This window comes from Cuculus canorus, chromosome 20 (genome assembly GCF_017976375.1).
Source record: "Cuculus canorus isolate bCucCan1 chromosome 20, bCucCan1.pri, whole genome shotgun sequence".
In the NCBI taxonomy this organism is placed as follows: domain Eukaryota; kingdom Metazoa; phylum Chordata; class Aves; order Cuculiformes; family Cuculidae; genus Cuculus; species Cuculus canorus.
This window is the reverse complement of record NC_071420.1, coordinates 8,240,254-8,253,448: the sequence shown is the minus strand read 5'-3', so window position 1 is coordinate 8,253,448 and position 13,195 is coordinate 8,240,254. Positions and strand designations below refer to the sequence as shown.

The 13,195-nt window shown below is 49.4% G+C and overlaps 1 protein-coding gene across 3 annotated transcripts in view; it reads right to left on the bottom strand.

Moving 5' to 3' along the window:
- Positions 1-12,054, bottom strand: part of CLIP2 (CAP-Gly domain containing linker protein 2) — an 81,188-nt gene extending 69,134 nt beyond the window's left edge. For 2 of the 3 annotated variants that reach the window (XM_054085025.1, XM_054085029.1), the window contains exon 1: positions 11,658-11,803. The gene's annotated coding sequence lies outside the window, so the exon portion shown is untranslated. Of the gene's footprint in view, positions 1-11,657; positions 11,804-11,941 lie in introns of those variants that run through there. The other variant, XM_054085026.1, reaches the window with a different exon arrangement.
- Positions 12,055-13,195: the final 1,141 nt, after the last annotated feature.

Below are 13,195 nucleotides of genomic sequence, written 5' to 3'. Positions count from 1 at the left end.
CCCACTGGATCAGGTTGCTCCAAGCCCCATCCAACCTGGCCCTGAACAAGAGGGAGGTGCTCCAACCCTTGGATCATCTCCATGGCCTCCCCCAGACTCACTTGACCAAATCTATATCCTTCCTGTGCTGACCTATCCCTCCTGCTCTCAACAAGGCACACAAGTACTTGCTCACCACGTGGAATACCACCCTGTTCAAGATGGTCATAAGCAACGAAGCAGACTCGCAGATGCAGTGCGCTCCCCAGAAGAAAGGTCCCCTGGGTACACACTAATTTGAGGATCCGTTCACCCCGACATATCAAATGAAACAACTGCAAGACACAGAACAAGATTCCAGACACCAGACTGAGTCGGCCTGAATCCCACCCTTCGCCTGGCGCTTCCTTCTGGATGGATCTTGATGCAAGAAGTGTTTACTCAACACAAAACCCTACAGAAGGCAGAGGAATTTCACTGTGAATGCAGACCCAAGTGGGATTTAGACTGGCTGTACCTGAACACTGCTCTAACAGTTGTGTGTATACAATATTTTGTGGGGAACTAACTCCTTATTTCTTAACACTAAATATACAGCCAAAAAGTGAGTACCAAAATTTAGGTTTCCAACCTTTTAAATTTGGAATCCGCATGTAAGAAGCTAAAAGTGAAGTTTGCAGTTAGTCACACACACACTTCTTTTCAGGACAAAGGCCCATAAAAAGAGATAAAGAATAGCACTGAGTTGCCAGACAGAAGGAAGTCAAGGTTATGCAGTACAGAAGGTTGATGATAATCAAAGACAATGCAAAGCAGCAATAAAACACTTTTCCTAAACATTTGCGCCTCACACAAATAATCCATGACTTCAAAGACCACTATTTGGATAGGGAAAGGTTTATACAATGAAGCCTCTGTGGTTTTACCTACTCCCATCTAAGATAATCGGTTGCAAAGCAATTGTTTGTAGCATTACTTAAAACACTGCCTCCTTTCCTCATGTTCACACTAAGGATGAGGAACCACAGGGCTTGGGATGCAGCCCAATGGCAGCACATCTGCAAGGAGCGTTTCAGCCATTTACAAGGGCTATCACAAGATGAATCGGCACACTCTTGCATTAGTCATAAAGACACAGCTTGGAAAGACCAGGAATCCTGTCTGCAGCTGCTCTGAGAGCGTAATTACAGCGACTCCATATGGAATAACAGAAAGCGCATTTTACGCCTGCAAGGTAAATCCCCATCCTCTACAAGGAAGAGAATCCCATGTGTCACACAACATGCCGCTGAGGACGGTCCACCAGCACTATGGTTACAACACAATCCCTTGCATGCACGTTCAGAAGACTTAAACATAAAAGCAGGAACAATTTTCTACACGTGTTCTAGCTTTGTATTTCAGAAAGCGAACAGAGCCTTGAAGAGGTTTCTGGGTTCAGTCCCTTGGCTTTTGTCACTCCAGAACCTCTGGGGCTCTGGACAAGGGTAACCTACCTCCACACAACCCAAGAACAACCTCTGCGCCCCACAGGGTGCACAACTGCCTGTTCCAGCAATGCACTCTCTCATGTGTCACACTCCCTGCGCAAAAGGTCTCACTGAAACCAGCACGACTGCTTGCAGAAACCTCCAACATGAAGTTCTGTAAATGCTGAAAACAATACCTGTAGCCCAACACGTCTCTGAAAACAAACTGCTAGAGAAGAATTCCATTAACCCATCGCCGCAGGAGCTCTTCACTCATTTTAACAATAAGCACGTTGATTAAAGACAAAAAGCTTTCAGTGCCCACTCTGGAATTCCTTTCCTAAACCCAATACAAAACCTGTACTGACCTAAAGAGATTGATTTTTATTTTTTTTTAAATAAGTTACAAAGTTCTTTGACTTCTTGTTTCCGAGTTGCATCCACTTCATATTTCCAAGCATTTCTGCACCTTCCCCACTCTCAGGAACACGAGCTCTTTGACGCAATAAAGCTCCAACTCTTCAAGTCATTCCTCTAGGACACGTTACTGCCCAAGTGACCGCATGCCAGAGTACCTTTATCAGGTAAAGATTTGGTGGCCCAGGCTCACAATCCTGCGACGCAGGCCACGCTGAAAAGACGGGCTAAGGATTTTAAGAACAGAGTTTTGCACTGAAATCAAAATCTGATGGCCAGACTCAAACCGCTCAGTCTTCTGCTAAAGGGACATGATCTGATAAAGCCAAACTACAGCTTTGCTAATAGAGACAGGGATTATGCTGAGAAGAAAGGGTAATCTTATCTTTTAATTCCTTAAGACGTTCCATCCGATCTAAGGTAATCGTACCATTGCCTTCTCACTTCTCCAACTAGTTAGTCCTTCTGAAAAGCGATCAGAAACCCATTTCTGAAGCACGTGGTAGATCAGGATTAAATCCTTTCACTTAATTGAAAGTATAGAGGACAGAAGAGATGCTTGTTCTTAATTAAGGTCAGACTCCTCTCCCAAGAAAAGCCTTCCTTCTCCCATAGAGGGAACAGAGGTAGAGTACTTCAGGAATGGAAACAAGGAGCTTATTTTCTTCAGCTGCACACGGGAAAAAGCAGAGATCCTGGAATCCTCTGTCAGCCAACAGGTTTTTCTCTCCCTTACAGTTGGTTCTTCAGCCATAAAGCTCTGCTGTCACTATGCAGCCTCCCTTCCTTGTCTGAAAGGTTGCTGACCTCTAAAAAGGCCTGCATTTCATCATCTTTCTCACTCAAGTTTCATGATAATTAGCACAGAACGCAAAGAGAAAGCCTAGAGGCCTTTTATTTAAAAACTCAGGTATTTAAACTAGTTCTCACCACTAGGATAGACTAATGACCTGTGATTTAGTTATAAAACAACGGTTATTAAAGGAAGAAGTGCAAAGCCATCCCATTGCACTCTTAAAAAATACAATGCAAAACCTGAGGCAAAGCTGGGAAAGAAGCCCAAAGGACACTCAAGGAAGTTATCATATACAAACTGGGGAGTAATTATGGGCTTGCTGATGAGCTCAGGCTCCCCATGCTGGCAAAGCGCCTCCTGAAAACTGCCAACAGTAGATAGCAACCATTCTGCGCTAATTGCAGAGCAAAACAATCTCTAGTTTGTGGGAAAAGTCCTGGGGATTTAAGCCCCAGAAGCAGAGGACAGCGTCCCTACAGAAATATATAGGGACACGACACCACAACTGCACAGCTCACATGGGAAGCAAACAGAACCTACATGGAGATTTCAGAGCTACTGTCCTCCAGGTCAATTCAGGCTTAATCCAATGCCTACTCGATTCCACAGAAAGCTTTCTCTGCAATTCAAGGGGCCTTGACAAAATCCACGTTTCCTATTCCCAGAAAGCATTATTTGTCATGGAACAGCATCTGGAAAAGAAATATGAGGAGAGCAGGCGAAGCGCAGAGAAGACAATGATACACGATAAACAGATTCCGTTATAACGGCTTGGTATTTAACTAGAGGAGAAACTATTTCTTTAATTAAAACTGAGCTCTACAATAACTCAGCCATGCTGCGCACCCCGTGCAGAGCTGCAGAAGGATCTGAACTTCTGGGATTTCCTGGGGTTTGACTGCTTGATTTAGTGCAGCATTAAAGTTCACCCTGGCACTTCATCTGTTCTTCAGCAGAGCTCAGGTTAACACACGGATTTTGATTTGTGCACTTCTGTAATCTGACCTCTGCCCTGGACTTTGATTACAAAATAAAAACAGGACCTAGGACTCTCCCATCTTGAATTTCAGAGAATTGTGGAATAGTTTGGGTTGGAAGGGACCTTAAAGCCCATCCAGTTCCAACCTCCTGCCATAGGCAGGGACATCCCACTGGCTCAGGCTGCCCAAGGACCATCCAACCTGGCCTTGAACACCTCCAGGGATGGGACAGCCACAGCTTCCCTGGGCAACCTGGGCCAGGGCCTCAACACTTCCATGGCGAAGAAATTCTTGCTTATGTCAAACCTAAATCTGCCCCTCTTCAGTTTGCACCCGTTTCCCCCTGGTCCTATTACTACAAGCCTTTGGAAACGGTCCTTCCCAAATTTCTTGTAGCCCCTTCAGCAGGTACTGCAAGGTCACTCTAAGGTCTCCTCAGAGCCTTCTCTTCTCCAGACTGAACAACCCCAACTCTCTCAGCCTGTCCTGGTATGGTGCTCCAGCCCTCTGATCATCTGTAGCCTCCTCTGGACCCGCTCCAACAGTTCCATCTCCTTCTTATGTCGATGATTCCAGAACTGGACACAACACCCCAGATGAGGTCTCACAAGAATTTCCCCCTTTTTACAACCTGCAATGAAGACTCCTCTGCAGCCCAGCCCTGGTTTGTAGACAGTAACTGAAATGCCGAAGGAATAAAGAGCTGAAAATGGGCAACAACTACTATTGCTGCTTTCTCCTCTCTCTCTTCACGCATTTAAGTTTTTCAAAACTCAGAATTGTTTTCAGTTGCAGTGCAGTGTTATGACAGCCCATCTGATGGGAGTGCAGTTGTGCGAGTTTAAACTTGCAGATGATTTGGTTAAAAGATAGGGGAAAAAAAAATAGGAGTGGAATGCAACATCGTTCTGGCGTAGCAGAAAACACCTTGGGATGTGCTGGGCTCACCACTGAAGCCCCTTGTGCTCCACTAACGTTGGCCAATATCTACATGCACACTCTCAAGTGCACTGGGAAAAGATCCCACGTCAATGCAATCACACATTTAATGCTATTCGGTACACAGCGGAAACCTGGGCTTTACAGCAGAAACAGGACCGAAGCCTTGCCCCGGGCTGTTGGTCCTGCAGGTGGAACTCCAGCACAGACGTCCCTCTCAGAGAAGCCCCGGTGCAAACAACATCACAGTAAGGGAAAACTGATCCTGCCTCTCCACAAACTGCTGAAACGCCAGGCAGGGATGGAGGATACGAAAGGCCCACCCTGCCGCTGATACAATACCTTCCATTTAGATATAACATTTCCAAGGTGTTCCACTCCTGCAATCTCCAGCATCCATTTCAGCCCCTTCCGGCTGATGTAAGGCAGAACAGCTTCCTCCACCACAGCCAACCATTTCGTGCTATGCTGTTCATCATTAAATCCCCACTAGTACTGGCTGGTGTGTTGGTCATCATCTAGAATGTTCCAAACTTACCAACTGGGAAACAGAAGTCTTACAATCATTGAACAGTTTGGGTTGGAAAGGACCTTAAAGATCATCCATTTCCAACCACCCTGCCATGAACACGGATGCCTTCTTACTCAAGGTTGCAGACTGACCTACTCCAGTTCGCATAGTAAAGATCTTGGTTATAAAACAAATAGCTGTAGGCTAAATATAGCTACGGAGCAGGCTTTAATCACCAGGCTTCACAAGGAAGGCTGATGAGATCCACTGAGGTACCACAGCACACAATATATGACAGCCAAATAAGAGGCTAAAAAGCCCATTAAACACATTTCATGACCTAAGCGTCCCTCAACATCTTCCAGGAGAGGCCTCTTTGTAGGGAGGTTTGTTCTCCAGCCAGGACATCTTGGGGATGCGCTTGCAGGTCACAAATGGGAGTATTTGCAAGGGATGAGACAGTGCTGTTTGTTGCCACAGGCAGCTGCTTTTTGCGCCTGTCAGGGTTACTGAAAAGTTTCCAGCACTAATTGGTGGACACAGAAGTTTTCAGAGCATGATGCAATGGATAAAGCGGGGAGGAATATGTCAAAAGAAGAAAAAGAACAGACCAGCTACAGAAAGCCTTTGTTAGAGACTGCATCGGAAGGTGGTGCCTTGGTTTGGGAGCTCCTCCACAGGACGCGTTGCAGGAAAAGTTCATGCTGCAGAAGATGTTGTGCTGGCTTTATCAATGAAACATCTTTGTCCCCGTCCTTTGTACAGCAACAGGCAGACACAAAGTGACAATGACAGCTAATAAAACAAAGGGGAAGACTCGCGCTCAGCAGTTCTAACTACAACATGAGCTCAACTTGAGCCCGACTGTCCTGAGAGGTTGAAAAGAGGAAGCTGAAAGGTGACCTCATCACACTTTACAATTCCCTGAAAGGAGGTTGTGATGAGGTGGGTGCTGGTCTCTTCAATCAAGTTAACAAGCAATAGGACGAGAGGAAACGGCCTCAAGTTGCACCAGGGGAGGTTTAGATTGGATATTAGGGAAAATTTCTTTACTGACAGAGTGGTGAAGCACTGACAGAGGCTGCCCAGGGCAGTGGGGGTGTCTCCATCCCTGTTGGCATCCAAAAACCAGGTAGATGTGACCCTTTGGGACATGGTTTAGTAGGCATGGTTGGGTTGGGCTTATGGTTGGACGGGATTAGCTTCAAGGTCTTTTCCAACCTTAAGGGTTCTATGAAACTCCCTCATTGCCCACGTTTATTTTTTTTAAACAATAAAATAAAAAGCTCAAACCTCTGCCTGGAGCACTGTGATGCACTGTCCTAACCCTGGACAGACAGCAGGATTACATCACCTCTTGAAGTTTCTGCCTCCCCAAATTTTCGTGAAGACCCTAGGAAAGTTATTCACCCACATAAAACAGGATTCATTCTGACCAAGAGCTCTAATATGAGCAATACAATTTTATTTGCATTATCTTTTTAAAGGATCTGTGTGTGGGAGCACAGGAGAGGGATTAAAAAGCAGAGAAAAGTGATTAAAGAGTTCCAAGACCCAACTATCCAACATCCACAGAGCATTTCACTCGCAGAGCTCAAAGGAGGTCAGAACTGCATCACCCACTTCATACCTGGGAGAAACGGATACAGAGAAGGAAAAGATTTTTCCCAGGATTACTCAAGAAACAGCAGCAGAGATGAAGAGTTGAGTCTGTCAGCCGTCGCTGTCTCTCTGAATATCCCACACATCAAAGGATTTAGGAAGTCTCTCTGAAGTGTTTACTTGACAGGCACAGAGTACAAATACTAATCAAAAATGAGCATTTGGCTTTTCCAGGCACAAACGGAGCTCTAAGGGGAGTCAGCACCAGAGCTCAGGACATTAACTCTCAAAATAAGCCAAACAAACTTCATATGTGCCCCAGCACAGACAGGGATGGGGAGACGAGGACTTCGTTGTTGGCTCAGAGTCCACAGCAGAGCACTTCGCTCATCTGTACCACATCTCTCAACAAGCGTCCAGGCAGGTAAACATTAGCATCACAAAAAATAAAGCACTGAAAGGAAAGTACCACCTAATTTCACTGCCAGTTCAAGTTAGCATCATATTTTTAGGTAGTAAAAATACTTAAGCTGTGACAACAAAACATGACGACGCTTGGTTTGATTTCTTCGCACACCTTTGCTCATGGTGCATCTAAAGCGACCACAGCTATTTTAGAGAATCATTAAGGTTGGAAAAGACCTCTAAGCTCATCCTATCCAATCGTCAGCCCAACACCACTGTGCCTGCCAACCCATGCCCTGAACTGCCATGGCTACATAGTTTTTGAACCTCTCCAGGGATGGAGACTCCTTCACTGCCCTGGGCAGCCTCTGCCAGGGCTTTACCGCTCCACTGGTAAAGAAATTTTCCCTAATATCCAATCTAAACCTCCCTTGGCGCAACTTGAGGCCATTTCCCCTCATCCTACCACTTGTTAATTGGGAAACCAAGACCCACGTCGCTACAACCTCCTTTCTGGGAGCTGCGGAGAGCAATAAGGTCTCCCCTCAGCCTCCTCTTCTCCAGGCTAAAAAAACCCAGGTCCCTCAGCTGCTCCTCATAAGACTCATTCACCAGTCCCTTCCCCAGCTCCGTTCCCTTCCCTGGACACGCTCCAGCCCCTCAATGTCTTTCTTGTAGTGTGGGGCCCAAAACTGAACACAGTTTCACGCATTTAGAAGGAGATAACAAACAGTGCCACTACATTGGAATGATTTCCCAAAAATAAAAAAATCTCATGCTTAAATATTGTGGGTCTTTTTTTTTTTTTAATGGGTATTTTGTTTTTTTGGTTGCATTTTTTTTTTTTCAGGAATAGCAATAAGTATCAGTTTAAGGTGCCAGGCTCAGAGCCACGTGCAATGAGGTCATTTTTCCACTGGTAGCTACAGAAAGAGCTACTGCACAACGATAAAAGAGCAAAAAAAATTAAATCCAGCTATGAGAAAAGTGGATTTGATTTGTCCTGTTTAGCATTGCAGTTCAACAAAGTATAAAAGACAGACGCAGCACACAGGGCCCTCCCAGAAGAGCCGAGGGAAAGCTCCAAGAGCTCGGTGGTACTGCAGAAAGAGACTTTGTGAATCGATGCACTGACAGACTTTGTGTTTCTCTGCCAGCATCAGCCAGAAAGACAAGAGCTTTCATGCAGGATGGGAAGGATGGGCACATGGAGAAGGCAGGATTAGAATAGGACTCTCTTCTCTAACCTGGGCTTCTCGAGTGACCTCGGACAGTTTGGGTTCTTTATTCAACACCTTAACTAATCTGGTTGCTGCAGAAAACTGACCAGTAAAACAAAGCCCCAGTCTTGCTGGGGTCTGAAATCACCACTACTATCAGCCAGGGTGCTTTCCCAGGCAAACAAAACCTGAAATCGTACTGCAAATATCACAAAAACAGTGATAAAAGAACAACAGCCGGAGACTGTTGGCTAACTCAGCAATAAAGCAGCAGCAAACACGCTTTCTCGCCCCACATCAGCAAATTCTTTGGTCAGTCTTGTGCTCAGACCCCTTGGGAGATGGAGGGGGAAATAAGTTGTAAGTTATTTATGACAAAAATAGATCTCTCTACGAATATCTATAGATATCTCTATAAATAAAGGTATACCAGCGTCTAACGTAGGTTAGCAACAGGTCACATTCAGCTCTAGCTACCTACACCTGCCCTTTTCCAGAGCTTTGGAAGTGGATGAACCTTGCCACGCATTGTATACAAACTGCAAAGTGGTACCGAAACCACATATCTGGGGATGGAACTCAATATATAGCCTCGTCCTCACCAGAATTATAACACCTTCCCTCCCCCCCAAAAAATATTAATTTCCTTAAGTTTCATGGATAGAGGAAGCACTTTGCTAGATAAAACCAGCAGCCTCAATGAGGTGAAATCCCTGCCCTTATCCATTTGAAGTACCCTGCAAGGGAAGAACTGCCATCACAGCCTTACAGAGCTGCACCCCTCGACGCTGGAAAATCCCTCACTGGATTCCTCATCATTTCTTCTGCCAGAGCGAAAGCACAAGTGGGGAGAAAGAGGAAACACGCCAGGAACTGCTACTTGCTGGAGTAAATTACGGCAGTCTGCAAGGCGAGAGGCGGCAGGAAGCCAAGCAGAAGAGCAGCACACACCACCCCTCGGCCTCAGCAGATAATCCAGTCCATACTTATCCTAAGAACACCTCCCGAAACGCACGGATTCCCCTTAATTGAAGGCAGCCCCACGCAAGCTCCTGAGATGACAGCCTGGTTCCTGCACAGCTTCTCTCCGATGTGTTGTAATGGCTGGTGCTCGTGTTTAACTCCTGGCTCGTCTCAGAGCTGAGCCATCGAATTCTGGTGCTCTCTAATTTCTGGCAGGCGCTATGACACCTTTTTGGGTGTCAGCTGTTCGACGCAGACCCTCTCCTTCCTAACCCTGGCAGGCAGCAGGCAGGTAACTTTGTCAAACGCCAAATCTCAAGAGCTAAGTTTAAGACCAGGCAGCTGCACCCGTGTTTAATGCATCCCCTCCCCAGCAATGATGGGACAGCACTGACTCGTGCTGATAAAGGGGCTCTCCGGGAGCACCACTGCGTACAGCAATGCTCGCAGGTGGCGGGGTGGAGGCTATGACCAACAAAGCACCCAAATACACTGTCCATACACAGACCAATACGGCTCAAACTGCAAGTCACCCTCAAAAAAACCCCGTCCCAGCCAACAGTAACGGGTGGGCTGGTGAAACCCGACATCCATTCCAGCAGGATGAGTTTCTGAGACAAGGTTTGCAGGCCTACGAGAGTGACGCTCTACAGCGGCAAATAGCAGTCGGTGCTGACACAGTGCTTTGTCTCCCAGCACTTCCCAAATGTGCTGCAGCCTGATGAGATACCCTGGAGATAAGATGCCTCTGCCTCCATCCCTGGATGCTTCCCTGGACCATTTGCTGGTTTGTATCTGGAGATGCAAGAGGCAGAGACCTGCTCCATCGGCCCCGCCGTTCACAACCTGAGCAGCGTAAGAACGCCGAGAGCCCAACCCAGGTGGCCCTCCCTCAGAAACACATCTTCCTACAAACAAAACCCCCACCACATGCTGCAGTACAGAGTTAATGTTGATATCAGGATTGTTAAAGAACCAGAGAGGAGACCCAGCCCGGCAAGCAGTCCAGCTTCCCAGAGACAAAGGATTTTCTTCCCAATTCAAATCCAAAACTCACTCAGGACTGAGCAATCAATGCTGACAAGCACTCTTATCTCCATCTTCCCTGCTTCTCCAGCTGTTCCTGGCCGGAGCCGTGCGCTATGACCCAGCGGGCGTGTTTGCCACCAAACCTGCACCCAGCCAGCGGTGCATCCTTGGGTGGGTGCACGGGTGCACGGCAGGGGCTGCAGCCCCGGGTGGGTGTGTGGATGGGCACAGGTTGGGGCTGCGGTCCTGGGTGGATGAGTGCAAAGGCAGAGGAGCATCCCTGGGTGGGTGCAGGGTGGGGGCTACATCCCTAGGCAGGTGAGTGGGTGCCTGAATAGGTCGGGTCTGCATCCCTAGGTGGGTGGGTGGGTGTGCAGGGCAGGGGCTGCACCCCTAGGGGTGTGTCAGGATACACAGAGCAGGGCTGCATCCCTGGGTGGGTGTGTGCAGGGTGGGGGCTGCATCCCTGGGTGGATGGTGGGTACACGGGTCAGGGGCTGCATCCCCGGGTGGGTGCAGGTCAGCAGCTGCATCCCCAGGTGAGTGGATGGGTACACGGGGCAGGACTACACCCCTGGGTGGGTGGGTGTGTGCGGGGGGGGGGGGGCTGCATCCTTAGGTGGATGGGTGCATGCAAGGCAGGGACTCCATCCCCGGGTGGGTGGGTGTGCAGGAGGGTGTGCAGGTCAGGGCTGCATCCCTCGGGGTGTGGGGGGGTGCACGGGGCAGGGCTGTATCCCTGGGTGGATGCACAGGGTAGGGCTGCATCCCTGGGTAGGTGGGTGTGTGTGCAGGGCGGGGCTGCATCTCTAGGCGGGTGGGTGGGTGCAGGGAGGGGGCTGCATCCCTGGGTGGGTGTGCAGGAGGGTGCGCAGGTCAGGGCTGCATCCCTCAGGATGGGTGTGGGTCAGGGCTGCTTCCCTGGGTGGGTGGGTGCAGGGTGGGGGCTGCATCCTCGGCTGGGTGGGTACGGGTCAGGGGCTGCATCCCTCGGGGTGGGGGGCTGCATTCCCGGGTGGGTGTTTGTGCAGGAGGGTGCGCGGGTCAGGGCTGCATCCCTCGGGATGGGTGTCCCGCATCCCTGGGGCGGTGGGTGCGGGTCAGGGCTCTATCCCTGAGCGGGTGGGTGCCTATCACGCCGGTGGGAGCCCCTCGGACCCCCCAGCGGGTGCCCCAGCTCCATCCCTCCCCCGGGGCTATCGGGGCATCGCGGAGCATCCCCGTCCCGTCCCCCCCCTTCAAGGACGGTGCCTCCCTCCCCAAGCAAGGACAATGCGATCGCAGCGCTGCCTGCGGGCTCGCCCCGGCTCCATTCATCCCCTTCTTTGTTGCCCTCCGCCTCCTTACCCGCTGGTACCCCGGGGCATCCCGCAGCCTCCCCGCCGCCGCCCCGCTCCGAGGAGGATACAGCCGGCAGCGCCGCTCCCCCCGCCGCGGTGCGGCCGGGCGCTCGGCCCGCCCGAACAAAGGGGCCGCCCCGCGCTCAAAATCCCCTTGGTTGCCGGGCCTCGGCGGCGCCGGAAGCGAGGTGGGAGGGTGGGGAAAAAAAACCCAAACCAGCGGGGAGGGTGCGGTTTGCCTGCAGCCCTCGACACTTAAGAGCTTAAAAACGATATAATGATGAAGATCACCTTTTGCTCGGCTGAGGTGCGGCCTCCCTTCCTCGCAGCTCTAGGGCTGGGCTCGGGAAAGGAGGAGCTTTCCAAGCACGCTTGAATTTATGTGGTTGATTGATGCAAGAAGGGCAGGAGGAGGTGGAGGTGCATCCTGCAAAACCAGGGGAGAGCCCTAATTACTGGGGATTTTTGAGGGAATTGAGCAAAGATAAAGCACCTGCAGCCTTAAGAACTAATTCACTCCAAGGCAGGAAGGGTGGGCTGAGCTGACAATCACCACTTGTCCCTGCTGATAATTCCCACAGCCTGGGTTGATGCTGGATGGAGAAATAACGGCGCAGGGTCCTGTCCAGTGCTTATGCTCTGAGGTTGTGTCTTTAATTCAGGCAATTGCTTGTGCAATGGCCATGGCTTTATCTGATGGACTTTACCAGCTCCACAGGCACCCTTGATCACCCAGCGAGCGGTGGATTTGCATGTTAGATGCTATGGTGGAAGAGCCATGCAGAAACAGAGGATGTTCCCACCTGGCAGTGGTCCTGAGATTGGGTGCTGTGACTCTACGTGGGCCCAGGGAAGCGCCACAGAGGTGCAAGGGAAGGAGATGCAGGCAGCAAAGCAGAGAAGAACAAAGCTGAGGTCAACTGAGCATCATCCAGAAGATGAGATTTGACAGACCTGGCCTCGGCAAGGCAATCCAGCCCCAGGAGACAGCCGCAAGCATCTTCATTTTCCTTCTTGCAGAGAGAAAGCCATTGCAAAGCAAACTGAAATGGCTGATCCAAGTCAAAAATAGAACCTGAAGCACCTGACTCCGACGCCTCTGCTTCAACTGTTCGTTCGGTGCCTTTCCCTGATATTTTCCCGACATCAAAGCTCAAGTCATTGAGCTTTACAGTTCTAGGTATGAGATTTTTAGTCTCCTCTCTAATCTCTAGTTGCCATGGGAGACAGAGTGTCACCAGGAGAGGAGCTAGACGAGAAGATGCTGAGTGACTCAGGCTCTGGACTTCAACGGGAGGTCTCACTTCTGTGTCCAGCTTCACCCCTGGTTTGCCAGCTCTACCAGCTCTGCTCTCATCCTGACATCTCAGTTTCTTTCCTTATCAAAATGACACCGATGCTTGTGCCCTCCCTTTGCAAGTTCCAGAGAGACTAACGAGAAGAGTTACATGCAGCCATGCATTTTGTAAAAAGGAGGAGTGTAAATTTAAAGCAGTTTTGGAAAAACACACATCCTCTGTAATGTTTTCAGGTCCTTCGGGGTAG